At 34.3% G+C, this 19,611-nt stretch overlaps 1 long non-coding RNA gene across 1 annotated transcript; it reads right to left on the bottom strand.

Annotated features, from left to right (window-relative positions):
* Positions 1-5,133: 5,133 nt before the first annotated feature.
* On the bottom strand, positions 5,134-9,941 carry LOC142338481 (uncharacterized). Its single transcript, XR_012758984.1, has 2 exons — positions 7,048-9,941; positions 5,134-5,266 (listed from the first exon to the last, which is right to left on the bottom strand). It is a non-coding gene; the product is annotated as an uncharacterized LOC142338481 (long non-coding RNA).
* Between the last annotated feature and the right edge of the window lie 9,670 nt (positions 9,942-19,611).

Raw genomic sequence — 19,611 nt, 5'->3', positions numbered from 1 at the left:
TTTTATTTTTCTACTTTTTCATTGATTTCTCACAACTTTAGAGACCAAAAAATATTAAGCTTATGAATTTCAGTGAAAATTGAGAAAATAAGCAATATTATAGCTGTTAACGTTACAAATATTAAAAGCTACTCAACAATACTTCTAAAACAACGAACAAACAAACATCCCGACAAAAGTTTATTCGACTCCCAAACAGAAGCAGGACAATTAGCAGGAATTATGGATCGCTTGAGAACAAGTGCTAAAACAAAATTGATTATTATGAGAAATAGTTTAAAACAAAAGCCACTACCTTCAACGATGTTTCTGATCTAAAAACTATTTTTGCAAAACAACAACAAGCCAACAGAAACCTAAGTTCACCTCTGAAAGCAAAAGAAGAATTAAAACCGAAAACTGACACACGAATTGCTCTCGAACGACGAGAGAGTTGCTGGCTTTGCTTTTAGATAGCTTAGGCTAAGTAAGTTAGCCTCAGTGCGAAAGGAAAAAAGCCGAGGCTGGGCTCATCCCAAGTTTCTCAAAACGACTCTTCACATCATGGATATCTCCCTCTTAAGGAGTTCCTCGACAGCTTCCCTGAACAATACAAATAGAGCTTAGTAAAAATTTGGAAGCTATGCATTAACTCAACGGCCGTTTAGCCCGTCCCTTTTGAGGAAGATTCATATCATTCAAGCGAGCTAGAGAATAAAACAAAAACGGTCGAACAAAATCTTTGCATAAAAACTGCACGCGTCTGGAATAATTTCTTCAAATTTTGTTCGAGAGCAAAATAAAAACTACCAACCTTCTCTCAGTTTTCAATTGTAGGCTCAACTAGCAGAGAAACAAGCAGTCAAAAAATACAAAATTCTTTTTTTAATTTAAAAAAAAAAGAATTTTTTTCGATTGGGACGTTAAAACAAAATAAAAATACATCAAACAAGGCGGCTCGGTAATGTGCGATCGCACATAAGGTTTCGACCCCACTCATCCACAATTTTGGCATAATTGTCTACCAAATGAGGAACAGATTGAAAAACACAAAAAATTCAAGTATTTTTCAAAAAAAAAATGGTGTATGAACGAAAAGATAGCCTCCAAAGCAAATAACTCAGTGGAGTAAAAAAAATGATGCTTTGGATTGATGAGATATGCCGATATTAAGAAAGCGAGCGAAGACGAACGGCAAAATCAAACAACAACAACAAACATTAATTACATCAAAAAATTTATGTCCGTTTTAAAAAACAAAACTTAATAAAAAAGTCAAAATAGCGTCAGATACAACTCAAATAAACCAAAATAAATTGTAATTCACCAGAAAAAAATGGTTTTTCACCAGTTCATAATAAAGCTTGGTAACAATTAGACAAAAAAGAACAAACTTTGAAGTTAGAAAATTCGCTGAATTTTTTTAAAAAAATTATTTCAAAGTAATGAAAACCATTAGGAATCAATGAAATATACCATAGGTTTACAATTACCAATGCTTCTATAGAAAAGAATTAAGAACTCTTGGTATTCAATTTTTTTATGCAGTTACAAAAAGAACAACAAATAGACAAACTAAAAATCAATTAAAACTTGCCACAAAATGCTTTGGAAGCCGTAAAGCCATACTTTGGCCCACAAAATATGTTCAATTGCACCTTCGTCGAACACCGATAATGTATTATGTGGCCCCTCATTTTTGAAAATAAGCAACAATTGGACAAAAAAGAAAAATGCAAAATTATCTAATACTTGTTTTTTTTTCGAAAAAAATTTATTTCCAAAGACATAAAAGCCATAAATTACAAACTGAAAAATTTAAATAGATCCGTCCATTCCTACAAAGTAAGCCCATGAGACCTGCAATTATCCAGAATATGTCTTTATATCTGCAAAAATAACGGCAATAATGACAAAAATCAAAAATTCGTTACAATTTTTTGTGAAAAACCCGTGTGGAAGCTAGTAAAGTCATAACGAATTCTCTTAAAACATTAGATTTTGTGACACCAATCCCTTTCGAGACCTTCCCTTGAAATTTTTTATGTGATCTCTCATTAATGCAACTAGGTAACAATTAGACCAAAAAGGAAAAAAAGCAAGATTATGTAATACTTGTTTTTATCGAAAAAAATTTATTTCCAAAGACATGAAAGCCATTAATTACAAAATGAAAAAATTGAATAGGTTCGTTTATTCTTCCAAAGGAAGCCCTAGAGACCTGCAATTAACCAAAACAAGTCTTACGTCTACAAAAAGAACGTCAAATCTGACAAAAATCAAAAGTTAATTTACTTTTTTTGTGAAAAACCCGTGTCGAAGCCAGTGAAGTCATGAATTCTTTAAAAACGTTCGATTTTGTGACACCAATCCCATTTGACACCTTCCCTTGACAAAAATAATGCCATCTTTATCCTTTAATTAACGAGACCAGGTAACAAACAGACAATAAAAGGAACAAAATTTTGAAATTGAAATGTTTTTTTTTTCATTTTGGAAAACAATTGTTTTTTCAAAGTGAAGAAAGCCATTAAATATCTTCTTTTATCAAAACATCGGCTCATCTACTCTTCCAGGAAAAGCCAATCGAACCGGGTCATTGTACAGGAAATTAAATACGATTAAAAAGACAAAGTAAAAACGACAGTTAAAGACAAAATTAAAAAATTCAACTAAATTCTTCGAGAAAGTGCTGTCGAAGCGGTAAAGAACCACAATCTATATCTTTAAGGATTTAAATATTGTCAATTTTGCGTTATTTTGAACGCAAAAAATGTGATATATGAACTGACAATTACGTGATAATTTGACAAAACCAGAAAACATGAAAAATGGGCGAATACCTTAAAATAAAAAAAAATTTCTGAAATCTAGTAGTATCAAAGCCAGAACACCATAACTTAAGGTGTAAAACCATAATAAAGACTAAATTTGAATTCAGCAGAAAGAAGGAGCACTCTTTGATTGCTGACAATAAGCTAAAAGTTGACCAAATTAAGAGAGAAATGGAGGCAAAGCTCAGAAAGCTATTTTTTATTTAAAAATCAAATATGTTAAAAGTCAAAACGACCATAAGCTTTCAAGCAATCAACCAGATAAATTGATTTTGGGCTAATTAGGAGGTCAATAGGACCTTTCACTAGTGAGCTTTGATTTGAAATGTTCTGTTATTTAATTAATATAAAAAAGATCGAATTTTTTTAATAAAAAACCAACTGACGACAATACGAAATATTTTTGGATGGTAACGGTCCAAGATTGGCACAGAACTAGTCCTGCTAATGCTGATTGTCCATTAGGAAAATTTAATTTTTGGAATGTCATTGATATAGATGTTTTGTTAGTTAAAAAAATCAAAATTAAATGCTGCGTTTTTGATAATCAACGAATAAAGTTTGCAAAAAACGGCAAAGTTTTATTTACAGAGCACTCTCAACGGAAGCTGAAGTGGAATTATTCCCCTTTTCAGTCTACAAAGATTGTGTTAGTGGTGTTTGGGTGTGCACTTCCTGCAAATTTAATCAGAGTGGACTAAAGAAACTTATTTCGTGCTGTTTTTTTTTGAAAAAGTCTGAATTTTGTGAAATATTTAGCCGGAATTTGTGACGAAAAAATTCACTGAAAATAGCCGACAATGAATTTTGTCTCTAAAAGTAAAATCAACAAGATTTTCTTGAAAAATTCAATTAAATTTTATCAAAATTGGCGAAATTTTAGTCAAAAATTCCGAAAAAAGGTGAATGAAATCAACGGAATTCACTCTATTTTCTCGAAAGTTTAAACCTCGATATCTCCCTGTCAAAAACGAAAATAAAAAAAATCTTTTTAATTCCATATTCTACCCTGGACAAGCTTTCTAATGATACCAGTCTCAACTCTCTACGATGAATATATCGATCGACCAAAATTGACTGAACAAAAAAAAACCCATTTGAGTATATAGTTCCTCCCCCCTCAAGAGGGGTCGGAACAAAAAGGTAATTTTACAAGCATAAGATGTACATAAAACTTAACCAACAGTTGGTAAAAATTTTCAAAGACTAAGGATTCTACCCCTCTTCTATTCGGTTCTTTCTAACGTCTGCTCTCTTGCACTGAACAGCCAAAAAATTCGTAAGCAAATTAAGATATTGAATTTGCAAATTTGGCAACCATCAGTTGTTAGTTCGGAAAGTCACAGTTTATCAACGTAACAAAATTAAATTCCCCATTCGGATACGGACGTTAACGCTGACGTTTTCGATGCTAAAGCTGACAATAGCAATACATCAAAACGGAAAATTTTAATAGCATAAGATGTATATAAAACTTAACCAACCGTTCGTAATTATTTATCAGAAACTAAAACAAACCAGAAAAAATGGAAAACAAGATTCAATAAATAAGAAAACTTTCTGCTATGAGTAACAACTCAAGATTCTTCGCATCTTCTGTTCGGTTCTTTTTAACGTCTGCTCTCTTGCACTTAACAGCCAAAATGCATGAGCTAAGTAAGCTATCTCATTTGCAAATTTGGCAAACATCAGTTGTTAGTTGTTTATCAACGTAATGATATTATATTTTGCATTCGGATACTCATTCGTTTTATACCCATCCAGATGAATTTTTAATTTTTGTTAACTCACTTAAGATTGCAATTTAATGAAAATAATTTGCTAAACATTAACGTCATATGAATTCCTAAAGCAGTAAAAAGCTGGCATCAAATGCACAGCAATCTGATCAGCAATCTATGAATTCTTAAATTCGGGTAGCGCCAAATAGTGAAATAAAATTGAGTTGTGAAAGCTCGACAATATGATGTTTACAAAGTATTTTCTCTTGAAAAATCTGGGTTACTTCTCCAAAGATAAAACTAATAAGAAAAATTGTGCTTAGATAATCAAAACAATTTTTTAAAATGACGTTAAATGCTTTTCATTCTTGTGCCGTTGTTCAGCGCGAAGGGATTTTCCAAAAATCAATAAATTTTTTCTTAAAAATTACCAAAAAGTTAGGCCTGAATGAAGAAAATCCCAATCCAGCTCCTAATTTCAATTCTAACAGAGCCCATCATCTTGCATAACCTTGTTCGTAGTCATACCATTGATTTTCGCCAATGTCCTTTGAAAGGGATTCCAGTAGCCTTCAGTTTTATTTTCCGCTTTATTATAATTGAAAACATAAAATTTAAATTCCTTGGGTAATAATTTTAATGGTTCTGGTTCAATTTCATTGTCAATTAACGCCGATTTGAACGTCCCATTACTCATATCAATTCACTAGCGTTCACAATCTGATTCACCTCCTGAAACAAATTTACAATTTAAAAGTTTCGCTTCTCAGGAAAAATTGTATGTCACAAGCTACCTTTTGAATTCTAATACAAATGGTTTATTGATCTCGTATCGGCACCATTTCGAGAAATGGTCAATTTAAAAAATTAAGCGTTTAGAATTAAAAAAGAAAAAGCCAAGTTTCATCAGTCTCGGTGAGAGAAAAAAGAAGAGATTAAATGTGCCAAAAGTTATGTTTGTGTGGCAGTTTTTTCCTTTTTTCGTTCGATTATCTGTTATGGGGTTCTCATTGCTTCCGAAAGATAGATAGTTTTGATATATCTGAAACTGTTACACCTAGGGATACCTTCTGTTAAATAATATACCTGAACTAAAAAGTAATTCTATTTCACTTTTTAAGTAAACAGTTTTTAAACGATCAAAGTGAATAGCAATTTGCATAGCTAACTTAAAGTCAAATTTTTTATTAATGTATATAATTTATTCAACACATGTTTTGAGCTGAGTTTTGATGCCTTCACATTGACGATCTTCGTTTTCATAAAGTAAACTCGAATTTTCCAGTTAGCCCCTTGATAGTAACATAGTTTGATGTTCTGATACTTAGCATTGAGAGATCTTATCGGCTTTCAAATGAGGCAAAATGAGAACTTTCAGTTGGTGTCTATAGATATATTATGACTGCGCTACAAAATGGTTTCATGAAGTGTTAGCTGAATTTGATTTTTTCTTTTAGTTGCTTTTTAACATATTTTCATCAAGGAAACATCCTATGGCAGAAATTAGCGCAATTGCTTTGACGGCATGGGTTTTTATGCTTTCTCTCGCCTTAACAAAATTCGTGTTAAAGTAAAAAAACATTAAATATAAACAGAAACCCTGAAAACAAATGCGCCAATTTATTAGGAAAATTAAATTAAAAAAAAATGCCCGTGTTTGTTGGTTTTACAGTTTTTTCACTTAGCCCTATAAGCGACACATCTCGTCTGATGAAGCAATCTGATTACGCAAGACTGAACTATTTTAAACACTGTCTGGAACTAACAATTTTTAATAACTCTCACATTGCTTGTTTTCAGGAAAAAAAACACTAATATCGGAAGAATTGCTCTTGAACGACAGGCGAGGCAATTTAATTCAGGAGTTGTAGCCTAGATAAATTTTTAGGTATACAAAAATAGTTTACCACGCCGGGATTCGAATCACTGATTTACCGCTCCCTGATCAGAATCACTGCCCACTCGGCTATCAGGCCTTTCTTGCTATGCAGCAATCGATTTTATTTTAGCAACAAGTTTTACTTCGGAGTGAGAACAATAGAGATCACTCAAAAATGAAGAACGAAAGCGTGAAAAAGTCACTTAAGACAAAGAATGTTCTGGAAGAAAAGCGCAAAATGGTCAAGCAAAAAATTTAAGAAAGACCAACACGTTTACAATAATTGCTATGAACTTCGTTCAAGAGCAATTGAACTACTCTGAATTCTGCTCGAACTTGTTGTTCCTTTCTGAATTTTCAATTAGTCTAGGCAACAAGAGGTCTCATTTGCTCTATGCGCTTTTTGATGACAATTAATTTGACATGTTTGCAGGTTTTATTATGTTCGTGCAAAGTTTACTGTCTCTGACGACACTAAATTTCAAAGACGTTCTAATGAAGTTCTAATTTAGTTGTTTTTTGTTTATTTATTGTCCCAATGGTCCCAAAGTTTCTCTGAAAAAGCAAAAAAAGAGATTTTTTCTTTTAAATTTCTTCTTTTGCCGGGTTCACTTTCGAATATGTAGTGACATACCTTTTGTCAGCGCTGCTCTTCATAGCCAAGTCTTCATTTTTTCAATTCTTTGAACTTGTCGTCCTGTTTTTATTTCGTCCAAACTCCTTGCCATTTATTGACCCCTTTTTGAGATTTTGCGGGAGATCGTCGACTTCTATAGGCACTCTTAGCTCAACCTACGCAGTCGGCATATGAAGAGCAGTTTCTCAGCAGAACAACCAAAAATTATCGGAGTCAATTTTTCAACTTTAACAAAGGAAATCAAAAATAAAATAGGATAAACAAACCCGAAAAGCCCATTTTTAGATGTTTGTTCCTTAACTGAGATAGCCTTTGATACCATTACTGACGTTAATAGGTAATAGTGCCCCTTTTCTCATTTGAAAACAGGTGTAAGCTTAAAAACCGAATATAAAAATCCAATCAAAATAAATGACCTTCGTGCTATGGTGCAGGAAAACACTCAATTTGAATCCATATTCTTCTGTCTTACCAGAAACACAGGAACAAATGGAAACTCTGATGGAATACGAAAAGCGCCATTACAAAATTTACAGCAAGTATGAACGGTAAATTAACCATCAAACTAACAAAATTTATAAACAAGGCCACCAGTTATCGCTTAAACTCCACTACAAACACAGTTTGCTAGAGAAGATTTAATAAATAGTTTTGTTTTCAAAGACGACTAACTTATGAAGATCTTAAGTCCTCATAAATCAAAATACTCAAATTTTCACGCCTTCCATAATAGTCCCACATAAAAAATTGCCCTCACCTGAAGTTTTATTTGACAAGAAGTCAGAATAGGTCAAAAGAGTCAATGAATTTCAATCAACAACTTAGCTTTCTTCATTTTAGTTCAAATAAATCTTTGGGGCTCAATTACCTCTCAGAGTAAATTCGGTATGCACCATTTGAAGGGAGGCGCTAAATGGCCTGAAAAGAGGGCAATAATTGGAACCAAGTTCCCAGAAATTAACCCAATATTTTCAAAGCATACTTACAATGTTCAAACTTCAAAACAAAGTCGAAATAAGGACAATCCTCTAAATTTTCTCAAACCTTTTCAAATTGAAATGACGCGCCAAAGCTGAATTGAATTAAACACTGGAGCTTAAATGATATTGCATAGCTTTAGGATTTATATACAGGAAACGTTAGCTTTAAGGAAGAATTCTCATAAATTTATGGGATTCTCAGCTATCTAAGATTAGAATTATTCTGCGCTTAGTGGTAGGCTTAAACTGGATTCTGTTTTATAAACAAAAATTCGAAGAACTTGAAAGACCCGACCGCAAATAGGGAAACTTATTTCACCACATGAAACACTGTTCCACCCAGCCTCAAAAGTTATTTCACGCTGTTTAATAGAAAGCGTCTAATAGAAACTAGAGTCGTTCACATTTGAACGCCGCAAACTTTAGGGAAAATTCCACGAAAATATCGCCTCTATTCACCACCCAAGGAAATGGAAATTCAAAAATAACAAATAATATTTCTGTCATTTACTTAGTACAACAGAGACAGATTTGTTGCAGAATCAGCGTGGAATTTTTAAATAAAGACCAAGTTCCAGGCGCAAAAATATACCAGCATTTGGGCTGACACAGTCCATTGCTATCTGGAACACCTATTGAAAAAACACAAAAATCAAACATTCAAATTGCTGAGAATAAACATTTACCAGCAGACATTGAAAATTCAGAAGCAGTTTTCGTCTCAAGGAGAATATATTTTCCGAAAACATTTTCTCTTTTTTTAAGCATCAACACAGATCTTTTCAATATAATCAAGCATTCATTTCAACATCAATGGTACAATAGCGAGGTACTACTACTACTACCACTAAACCAAAATTTGCCGGCAATAAGAACTCATTAATTGTTCCTTACACGGATTTTTGGTCGATGGTAAAAACTCTAGTAACTGATAAAAAGATGCTGAAAACATGCAAAAAAATGAGCCATAGAGCTAGATATTTCTCATGATATTTAGTCGCTCGATCTTCCGGATCAGTTCTGCTACATTTCTAGTGTTCCTAAGAAATGATACTCGATACTGCACAATAAATGATCTAATTACACTTCACTTGTTGTTTACTAACATATAATGTAAGCCGAACAAGTGACAACTAAACTGTTCTTGACTAAACTGTAAATTCTGCTAATTTTTGATTCTGCGACCTGGGTTAAAGTGACTGATCTTCACCATAAATTAGCAGACAATCTGGCGCACGTCAACACTCAATCACACTTCAGCTCAACCCTATTAATTGCACGCTTAATTTACAACCCAAATCGGGTGCTTCCCGCTTCAAACTCAAACTTAATTCCCTTTCGAACCAGCTAGGTTGACAATTGTCAAAATGATCCTGTAATTGTAAACCATTGCTGAAAGAGTGGCTTGAAGACTGTAAAATTCGTCGCCGCCAAGTCTCAACTGGAAACTGTGCCATTTTCTATAACTTGATCGCTCAATCTTAGGAGAAATTTTCTTTTTCCTTTTCCAAATAAGTGTGCACCTATTTTAAACCAGCAGGCAAACCACTAAAACCACCTTTGCTAGAAAATGTGAAATATTCGAGGACTAAACCAGCTGCTAGTCTAATTTATATGTTTTGTGAGAAAGGGCGTTGAGAAATGAATACAAAAGGATTTTAGCCGAATCACTCAAAAATGGAAGAAACAGATAGACTTTTCGTAGAATAGCATGAACACCAAAAATACAATAGTTATAAATAGATTTCCAAAGGGCTTCGGTCAAGAACAGGCTGTTGCTACATTTGAGAAATGCTGTTTTGGCAAGCATGTAAAAGGAAACAAAGGTTAAGTACTTAGCACGTATTTGCATGAAATAGCTCTTCACCTCTTTTACATCTAGCAATAGTAAACTTGGTTAAAAAAACTTGTTAGGAAACCGATATCACCATACAGTCTCAAAGAAATAACGAGCTAATGATAAGACTGTTACCGGTCATGCTTGCGATAATAAATCTCGCATTTTAAAAAGAAGTAATCAGTTGATGGCAAAAAACACCGGGCAAAAGCAACTCCCAACTTTTATAGACTCGAGCAAGAAAATGGACAAATATAAAGCTTATTCTAACAATTCCGGTAGCATGCATGTTCATAGAATCAGCTAACTGAGTTGGGTAAATACCCTCAAATATTGGGTAAATTTTCCTCCTTATCTTGTGCAGCAAAAGGCCATCAACAAGTTTCAGAGAAGCAGAAACTGGTGGCGGTCAAACAATCCGATCGGCAATCAAGCCGATGTTTGTCAAGTAAATAGAAAACATTTGACATACCCGTATTATAATGAGTCGACTTCCAGATTACAGCCCAGAACTGATGAGAGGCATGGCTACCGACAGCGGTAGGGCTCGCATTCACTAGATCTTAAAATAACCTTATTTTTGTTTCTTTGATGCACGGGAGTATATCAACAAGGCCGGCAAATTAGCGCCTTGCCACGCTTGACAAAAACTTGAATTGAAACAGAAAAAGAAAAAATAAGAAAAACTGACAAAATTTTTATGTCAAAAATTTTTTCATGGTGTTTAAATTCTGCATATTTGATTAGATTCTAAAAAAATTTAATTCAGCTGCTAAACTGCACGCTATTATGCAAAAAACTAATGCCAGCTAGCAACCGCTTTAACGAAGCTCGATAACCTAATGCACTACGACTTAATGACCGGCCTTTATATACTTAGCCTGTTTCTTTTGATCTTTTGATTTTGCTCTTTTGACCGTGTTCACTTCATTGAGTAAATCGATGCTTGAAAGAATTTACAATCCGTTCAGTTGAAAGAGTGAGTGAGGTAAGTCAGAGATCAAACGCGAAAATTGAGACTTATGTAAAACAGAAAACGTGATCAAAAGCTAACGCGAATTAAAAAACAATATAGCAGGACAAGTTCTGACCTACAATTCAAAGAATAAATAAAAACTAGATCTATAACGGACACAGAGTGATTTGGGAACACCATTTCGATGAAAATCAGGTAAAGAGAATAGAAATAAAACAGAAAATCAAAGTCAAAAAGATGCATTTAAACAAGAAAATCACTAGCGAAAAAGCGAATTTTTGTTCAAACACCGTTTTTTCACTACTTTAAAATTAGAGTAAAAAAAATCACACCGCAAAAAAATTCGCTTTTTTTCTAAACTTCGTGTTTCGGCTTAACCAAATCACTACTCCAATCTGACTTCAAAACTCATGAAAATGTGTGAACAGATCCTAACAAAAAAGACAGCGCCAATATTCAGATTCTTTGAATTGTTAAAAAAAGGAGGGCGCCTAAATAATCGCCGTTTAGAGGCTGACGGCGGCTATTTATAAAATACACATACTGAAGCTGTCTTAATCGAAACAGTTAGCATTGTATTACTTCTCAAAGATTACATAACTATTACGGAACATTCGTCCTGCTTTTACTCCCGTTTACTTTGCGTTCAGCGAAAACATCAAGGACAATGATTTATAGGAAATTTCAAATTGATATGTCAATTAAAAAAAGATTTCCAAAGGCTTCGTTCATGAACAAAACTTGTCGCAACATTTGAGAACTGCTGTTTTTGCTTGCATGTAAAAGGAAACAAAGTACCTAATACGTATTTGTATGAAATAGCTCTTCACCTATATTACATCGATAGTAATACTAAACTTAGTTAAAAAATGTTATGAAATCAATATCACCATACAGTCTCAAAGAAATAACAAGCTAATGATAAGACTGTTACTGGTCATGCTTGAGATAAATCTCGCATTTTAAAAAGAAGTAATCAGTTGATGGCAAAAAAACACCAGGCAAAAGCAACTCCCAACTTTTACAGACTCGCAAGAAAATGCAAGAAAATGGACGATTATAAAGCTTATTCTAACATTTCCAGTAGCGTGCAGGTCCATAGAATCAGCTAACTGAGTTGGGTAAATACCCTCAAATATTGGGTAAATTTTCCTCATCTTGTGAAGCAAAAGGCCATCAACATGTTTTAGAAGAGCAGAAACTGGTGGCGGTCAAACAATCCGATCGGCAATCAAGCCCAAGTTTGTCAAGTAAATACAAAAACATTTGAGATATCCGTATTATAATGAGTAGATTTCCAGATTACAGCCCAGAACTGATGAGAGGCATGGCTATCGACAGCGGCCTGCTAGGGCTCGCATTCACGAATCTTAAAATGACCTTATTTTTGATTCTTTGAAGCACGGGAATATATCAACAAAGCCGGCAAATGAGCGCCTTGCCACGCCTGACAAAAACTTGAATTGAAACAGAAAAAGAAGAAAAAAATTGACAGAGTTTTCATGTCATAAATTTTTTCATGGTGTTTAAATTCTGCATAATTAGTAAGATTCCAAAAACCTCGATTCGGCTGCTAAACTGGACGCTATTAAGCATAATACTAATGCCAGCTAGCAATCGCGTTAACGAACCTTGATAACCCAATGCACTAATGACTTAATGACCGGCCTTTATAAGCTTACACTGTTTCTTTTGATCTTTTGTCTTTTCTCTTTTGACTTTGACCATATTCACTGCATTGCGTAATTCAATTCTTGAAAGAATTTACAATCCGTTCAGTTGAAAGAGTTAGTGAGTCAAGTCAGAAGTCAAACGTGAAAATCGTGACTCAAGTAAAACGAAAAAATTGATCGAAAGGTAAAGAGAATTAAAAAAATTAGCAGGAAAAGTCCTGACGTACAATTCAAAGAATTTTCATATACTAAACAAACAACTAGACCTACGGAAAATGAGTGAAATAGGAAAACCATTTCGAAGCAACACAGATAAAAAATAGATATAAAACAGAAAATCAAAGTCAAAAAGATGCATTTAAACAAGAAAATCACTAGCGAAAAAGCGAATTTTTCTTCAAAAACCGTTTTTTCACTACTTTAAAATTAGAGTAAAAAAATTCACAGCGCAAAACAACTCGCTTTTTCGCTAAACTTCCTGTTTTGGCTTGACCAAATCACCCACATTTTGACTTCAAAATTCGTGAAAATGTGTGAACAGACAGCGCCACAATACAATTCAAATTCTTTTGAATTGTAAAAAAAAAGGGGAGCCTAAATAAAAGCCGTTGAGAGGCTGACGGCGGCTATTTATAATTTACACATACTAAAGCTGTTTTGATTGTAACAGTTAGCATTGAAATATTTCTCAAAGATTACAAATATTACGGAACACTCGTCCTGATTTTACTCCCGTTTACCTTGCGTTCACCGCAAACACTTAGTACAAAGCTTCATAGGAAATTTTGAATTCATATGTCAGTTTAAAATAGATTTCCAAAGGCTTCAGTCATGTACAAAACCTGTCGCCACATTTGAAAACCTGCTGTTTTGGCTTGCATGTAAAGGGAAACAACGGTTAAGTACCTAACACGTATTTGGATGAAATAGCTCTTCACCTCTTTTAATTCAGTAGTAATAGTAAAGTTGACAAAAATTGCACGGAAACCGATATCACCATTCCGTCTCAAAGAAATAACGAGCTAATGATAAGAATGTTACTGGTCATGCTTGCGATAAGAAATCTCGCATTTTAAAAAGAAGTAATCAGTTGATGGCAAAAACACCAGGCAAAAGCAACTCCCAACTTTTATAGACGCGAGCAAGAAAATGGAAAAATATAAAGCTTATTCTAACAATTCAGGTAGCATGCATGTTCATAGAATCAGCTAACTGAGTTGGGTAAATACCCTCAAATATTGGGTAAATTTTCCTCCTTATCTTGTGCAGCAAAAGGCCATCAACAAGTTTCAGAGAAGCAGAAACTGGTGGCGGTCAAACAATCCGATTGGCAATCAAGCCGAACTTTGTCAAGTAAATAGAAAACATTTGATATACCCGTATTAAAATGAGTCGATTTCCAGATTAAAGCCCAGAGCGGATGAGAGGCATGGCTATCGACGGCTGTCTGCAGGGCTCGCATTAACTAGATCTTTAAATCACTTTAATTTCGTTTCTTTGATGCACGGAAAAATATCAACATAGCCGGCGAATTGCTGGAAAATAGTCACCGCTGAACCGCTTGACAAACATTGGAATTGAAACAGAAAAAGAAAAAATAAGAGATAGAGATTTGCAGAATTTTTCTGTGCCAAAAATTTATTAATTGGCGTTTAAATTCTGCATATTTGGCTAGATTCTAAAAATACTTGATTCGGCTAATAAACTAGACACTATTAGGCATAATACTAATGCCAGCTAGCAATCGCTTTAATGAACCTTGATAACCTAATGCACTAAGGCCTAATGACCGGCCTTAATATGCTTATCCTGTTTCTTTTGATCCTTTGATTTTGCTCTTTTGACCGTGTTCACTGCATTGAGTAATTCAATGCCTGAAAGAATTTACAATCCGTTCAGTTGAAAGAGTGAGTGAGGTAAGTCAGAGATCAAAAGCGAAAATTAAGACTTATGTAAAACAAAAAACGTGATCAAATGCTAACGCGAATTAAAAAACAACATAGCAGGACAAGTTCTGACCTAAAATTCAAAGAATTTTATAGAATAAATAAAAACCAGACCTAAAACGGACACAGAGTGATTTGGGAACACCATTTGGAAGAAAATCAGGTAAAAAGAATAGAAATAAAACAGAAAATCAAAGTCAACAAGACGCATGTAAACAAAAAACCACTAGCGAGAAAGCGAATTTTTGTTCAACACCGTTTTCTCACTCTACTTTAAAATTAGAGTAAAATAATCACGCCGCAAAACAACTCGCTTTTTCGCTAAACTTCGTGTTTCGGCTTGACCAAATCACTACTCCAATTTGACTTCAAAACTTATAAAAATATGTGAACAGATCTTAAAAAAAGGACAGCGCCCCAATATTCAGATTCTTTGAATTGTTAAAAAAGGAGGGCGCCTAAATAATAGCCGTTGAGAGGCTGACGGCGGCTATTTATAAATTACACATAATAAAGCTGTCGTGATTGTAACAGTTAGCATTGAATTACTTCTCAACGATTACATAACTATTACGGAACATTCGTCCTGCTTTTACTCCCGTTTACTTTGCGTTCACCGCAAAAACTTAGTACAAGAAAGTACAAAAATTACCGACAAACATTTGATTCTGTGACAATCCTTTGAAATTTACAAATTCTTCGGTAAAAACCTTGTCTGCTAATACGTGCGGACCTCATGTGACATTGGAACCCTATTTAGAGTTTATAACATAAATGGTTTATGGTAACAACAGGCGTTTTAGGAGCTGTCAATATTAATGGCTGCAAGGAGAAATCAAAACTGAAACAAAACTCGAGAAATAAGCATAACGGTTTTATGCTAAATGAAAGCAGCTTAATCTTAGCCCACTTTCTCAAAATTCAATAACTCTCAACAGGTATTAATAAACTCATACCTGGAGTATTAACTCAATATAAATAAGCGTGAACATTAAAAGGCTGTTTATAAACTAAGACGAATCAAATATAACTATGTTAAGTTATGACCCTGAAATTACAATACATCAAAAAGGTTGACGCGCCGACTACTCCAATTGTCCTCACTTACCAAACCGTGTTTCTTTCCCAAATTTATGGCCCAGCGCGTAAGTTTTGGCAGATAGCTTCTTCGTGGGTGAAGAGATAATGTCAAGGTTTCGAAAACCTCCAACGTTGAAATAATATCTAACGCCCTAAATTGTCGAAACTATTGCAAAGTTTATGTTAAACTATTTTGCTGAATTTTGCCAAAAGAATTAATTGTATATGCAAGTTAATCCAACAAAAATCATTGAAGAAAGTTACCGTTAGCGGTTTACAACTCACAACAACAGTGGATACAAATCCGCGTTTTGTCCGATAAAAAGATTTCTGTGCAATTACGAAGTTAGCGAGCGCTAACAATTGTGACCCAATTAGCAAGCTAGGTAAAATAAACAAAGCGATAGTTAGAATTATTGAGTGACAATTGTGATTAAATGGCCCAATTATTCTGTGCGTAAAATAGACTTCACGGTGAATTCGGCAGATAACGACCTTTGAAACCTTTTGAAACAATTCACGCTTGTCTAACACGAGAAGGTGTATTAATAATTGCCTAATATTTAAGCGTCGAAGTACAAAAAAGCGAGATTGCGTCATCTTTAAGTAGGCTATTATTGAAGCCATTTCATACCTGATTCACTTTGTAACACCCACAGGCGGAATACGTGTTCACGCATGCATCAACGAAACAATTTAAATTAAGAATTGCTTTAAGATGCAGTTTTCCATAAAAATCGTCTGTATTAAAAATTTAAAAAACCATAAAAAGTAGTAGCCGTTGATATTTCAAACTCACCTATATCAGAAAAAGCACCAATAAATCAAAAGCTTAAAATAATTGACATGCTTAAAAAGGTGGAACAAACAGTAAGGCTGCATTCTTTTGCCACTCAAACTTTGAATTATTCATACACTCATAACAAAGATTAAATGCCAGTGTTTAGCTCGCCAGATCAGATGTCAAATGCGAAGAGAAATGAGATGAGAAATTGTTTGAATTTTAAATTAGCGAACAAAAGTAAAAAAATTTGCACAGCTAGCTCGTTTAGCTCAAATAAAAGTCGACCAAAACATCGAACGTCGAGAAATGAGGACCTGTTAGTTTTCGTTTCGAACTTATTCAGAAAATTGCAAATTCCAAAGAGCATCACACGTTACTCAATGGAACCTAGATTTTTAATTCAATCAGCTGAAGAGACATCAACGATTATAGCTGATCTATTTTCAACAAAACTTTAATTTTTTTTCGTTCTGAAACTGATTCAAAAAGTTGAACTGATTAGAATTAGAATTAGCACGTGCGCTGGCTCTGCCTTAAAAAAGAAAAGCGTTGACAGAAGATTTGATATATCAAAGAATTATCATAAAATAAATTCAGAACAAGAAAGCTTTCTTTTTTGCGTCCTGAAAGTTATTTTGGGGTGGAAAAACACTCTGAAGCTAGAAAAGGGACTCAATATATCCGGTTAGATCATTCCAATTATCTGGTTGTTTTATTGAATTTAAAAAGAACAGGGCCCCAAAAGGTTTTTAGCAATGAGGCACCCCTGAACTACTGTTTTAAGCTGTCCCCAGGTTCCATGAGGTGCCACTGGGCAGTTAAAAGGAAATATGCCTCACAAAAAATGCACTAAAACAAGCGAAATGTCTTGAAGTTTTTCCATGCGGTAGATGTAGAAACAATTGTACTACATTTAGCATACAAAGCTTCAAGTGTCTTAAATGGTTTCATGTTAACTGCACAGACCTGTCAGAGGAAAATTTTAAAACACTGGGGAACATTAATGGATGTTTTTGGGCAAGTTAACTTTGTTGCACTCAAGTCATGATTCCCCAAGATCAGTCAAACATTAAAGATGAATTATCTCAAAAAATTCAAGATACGAAAAGCAAGTTGAAATCTGAAATAAGTTTCATTCAAAACTGAAATTCGCGATTGCATAAGGAAATGTTCACACAAATATGAGTACGAAAATTCCCGAAACAGAAAAACAGCTATTCAAGTGACAACAATAAAACTGACAACAAATTGATACTTTTTGGAGTTGCTGAGAAACCCAAAGATGATACGGGTCAAATTCCTTTGTGGAAATGATCAGCTACGATAAGAAACAAGTAGAACAGACTGCTCAGTCTTGTGGTATTGACAAAATAATGGTTGAAGATGTTTTCCGGCTGGGGAAATTGGATGAAGCAGCACAAAAAACATGACCAATTGTAGTTAAGTTGACAAATCCCTGGAACTATCGATTGCTCTTGAAGTCGAATCAAAAATACTCAAAAAATCGAAAAAGCATTCTTTTCGAAAGAAGACTGGGAGAAAGAAAAGCTACTTGACTATCGCTTCAAATTTACTCAAAAACTGAACATTAACAGATCAGATATCAAAATTAGATCGGGAGCTCTAATCGTCGAAAACCAGTGCATAGACACAATTCTCTCAGTCGAAGAAACCTGTCAGAAGATAGGTCATCAAACAATCTTACGTTCATGACTTGAGAAAAACCAAGTACTCAGGATAGGTTTATTGAACTGTCGGTCAATTGTAACAATTATTCGCAGAATGAATCTCGATTGTACTAAACGAAAATGTTGACAAATTTTGTTTAACGGAAACATGGCTGACAGACAAAGTTCGAAATTCAGAAATTTTTTTATCTCGACAATTTTTTGTGCAGTCCAGAAACGATAGAAGAGTTGGAGCTAACGGTGGTACTCCTATTGCTCACAAAACAAACCTGTGTTTCACTGAAGCCACAGAAATTGAAATAAACTTTGATTTTTTATCATGTCCTGTTTATTTCCTGTACAACCTTGTATTAATGACCATCACCTTGTAAAACCCTCCACAAAACAGCAAAGCAGGGTTTCTGATACTGATTTACGAAGCTTAGTACGTATAGTATTATTCAAATTGGAGTTGCTTTTTGACTCCAGTACTCCAGAAAGTTATTTTGGGGTGGAAAAACACTCTGAAGCTAGAAAAGGGACTCAATATATCCGATTAGATCATTCCAATTATCTGGTTGTTTTATTGAATTTAAAAAGAACAGGGCCCCCAAAAGGTTTTTAGCAATGAGGCACCCCTGAAGTACTGTTTTAAGCTGTCCCCAGGTTCCATGAGGTGCCATTGGGCAGCTAAAAGGAAATATGCCTCACAAAAAATGCACTAAAACAAGCGAAATGTCTTGAAGTTTTTCCATGCGGTAGATGTAGAAACAATTGTACTACATTTAGCATACAAAGCTTCAAGTGTCTTAAATGGTTTCATGTTAACTGCACAGACCTGTCAGAGGAAAATTTTAAAACACTGGGGAACATTAATGGATGTTTTTGGGCAAGTTAACTTTGTTGCACTCAAGTCATGATTCCCCAAAATCAGTCAAACATTAAAGATGAATTATCTCAAAAAATTCAAGATATGAAAAGCAAGTTGAAATCTGAAATAACTTTCATTCAAAACTGAAATTCGCGATTGCATAAGGAAATGTTCACACAAATATGAGTACGAAAATTCCCGAAACAGAAAAACAGCTATTCAAGTGACAACAATAAAACTGACAACAAATTGATACTTTTTGGAGTTGCTGAGAAACCCAAAGATGGTACGGGTCAATTTCCTTTGTGGAAATGATCAGCTACGATAAGAAACAAGTAGAACAGATTGCTCAGTCTTGTGGTATTGACAAAATCATGGTTGAAGATGTTTTCCGGCTGGGGAAATTGGATGAAGCAGCACAAAAAACATGACCAATTGTAGTTAAGTTGACAAATCCCTGGAACTATCGATTGCTCTTGAAGTCGAATCAAAAATACTCAAAAAATCGAAAAAGCATTCTTTTCGAAAGAAGACTGGGAGAAAGAAAAGCTACTTGACTATCGCTTCAAATTTACTCAAAAACTGAACATTAACAGATCAGATATCAAAATTAGATCAGGAGCTCTAATCGTCGAAAACCAGTGCATAGACACAATTCTCTCAGTCGAAGAAACCTGTCAGAAGATAGGTCATCAAACAATCTTACGTTCATGACTTGAGAAAAACCACGTACTCAGGATAGGTTTA

The sequence above is a fragment of the Convolutriloba macropyga genome, chromosome 4, assembly GCF_964194025.1.
Source record: "Convolutriloba macropyga chromosome 4, txConMacr16.3, whole genome shotgun sequence".
In the NCBI taxonomy this organism is placed as follows: Eukaryota; Metazoa; Xenacoelomorpha; order Acoela; family Convolutidae; genus Convolutriloba; species Convolutriloba macropyga.
This window is presented reverse-complemented; position numbering and strand designations above follow the sequence as displayed.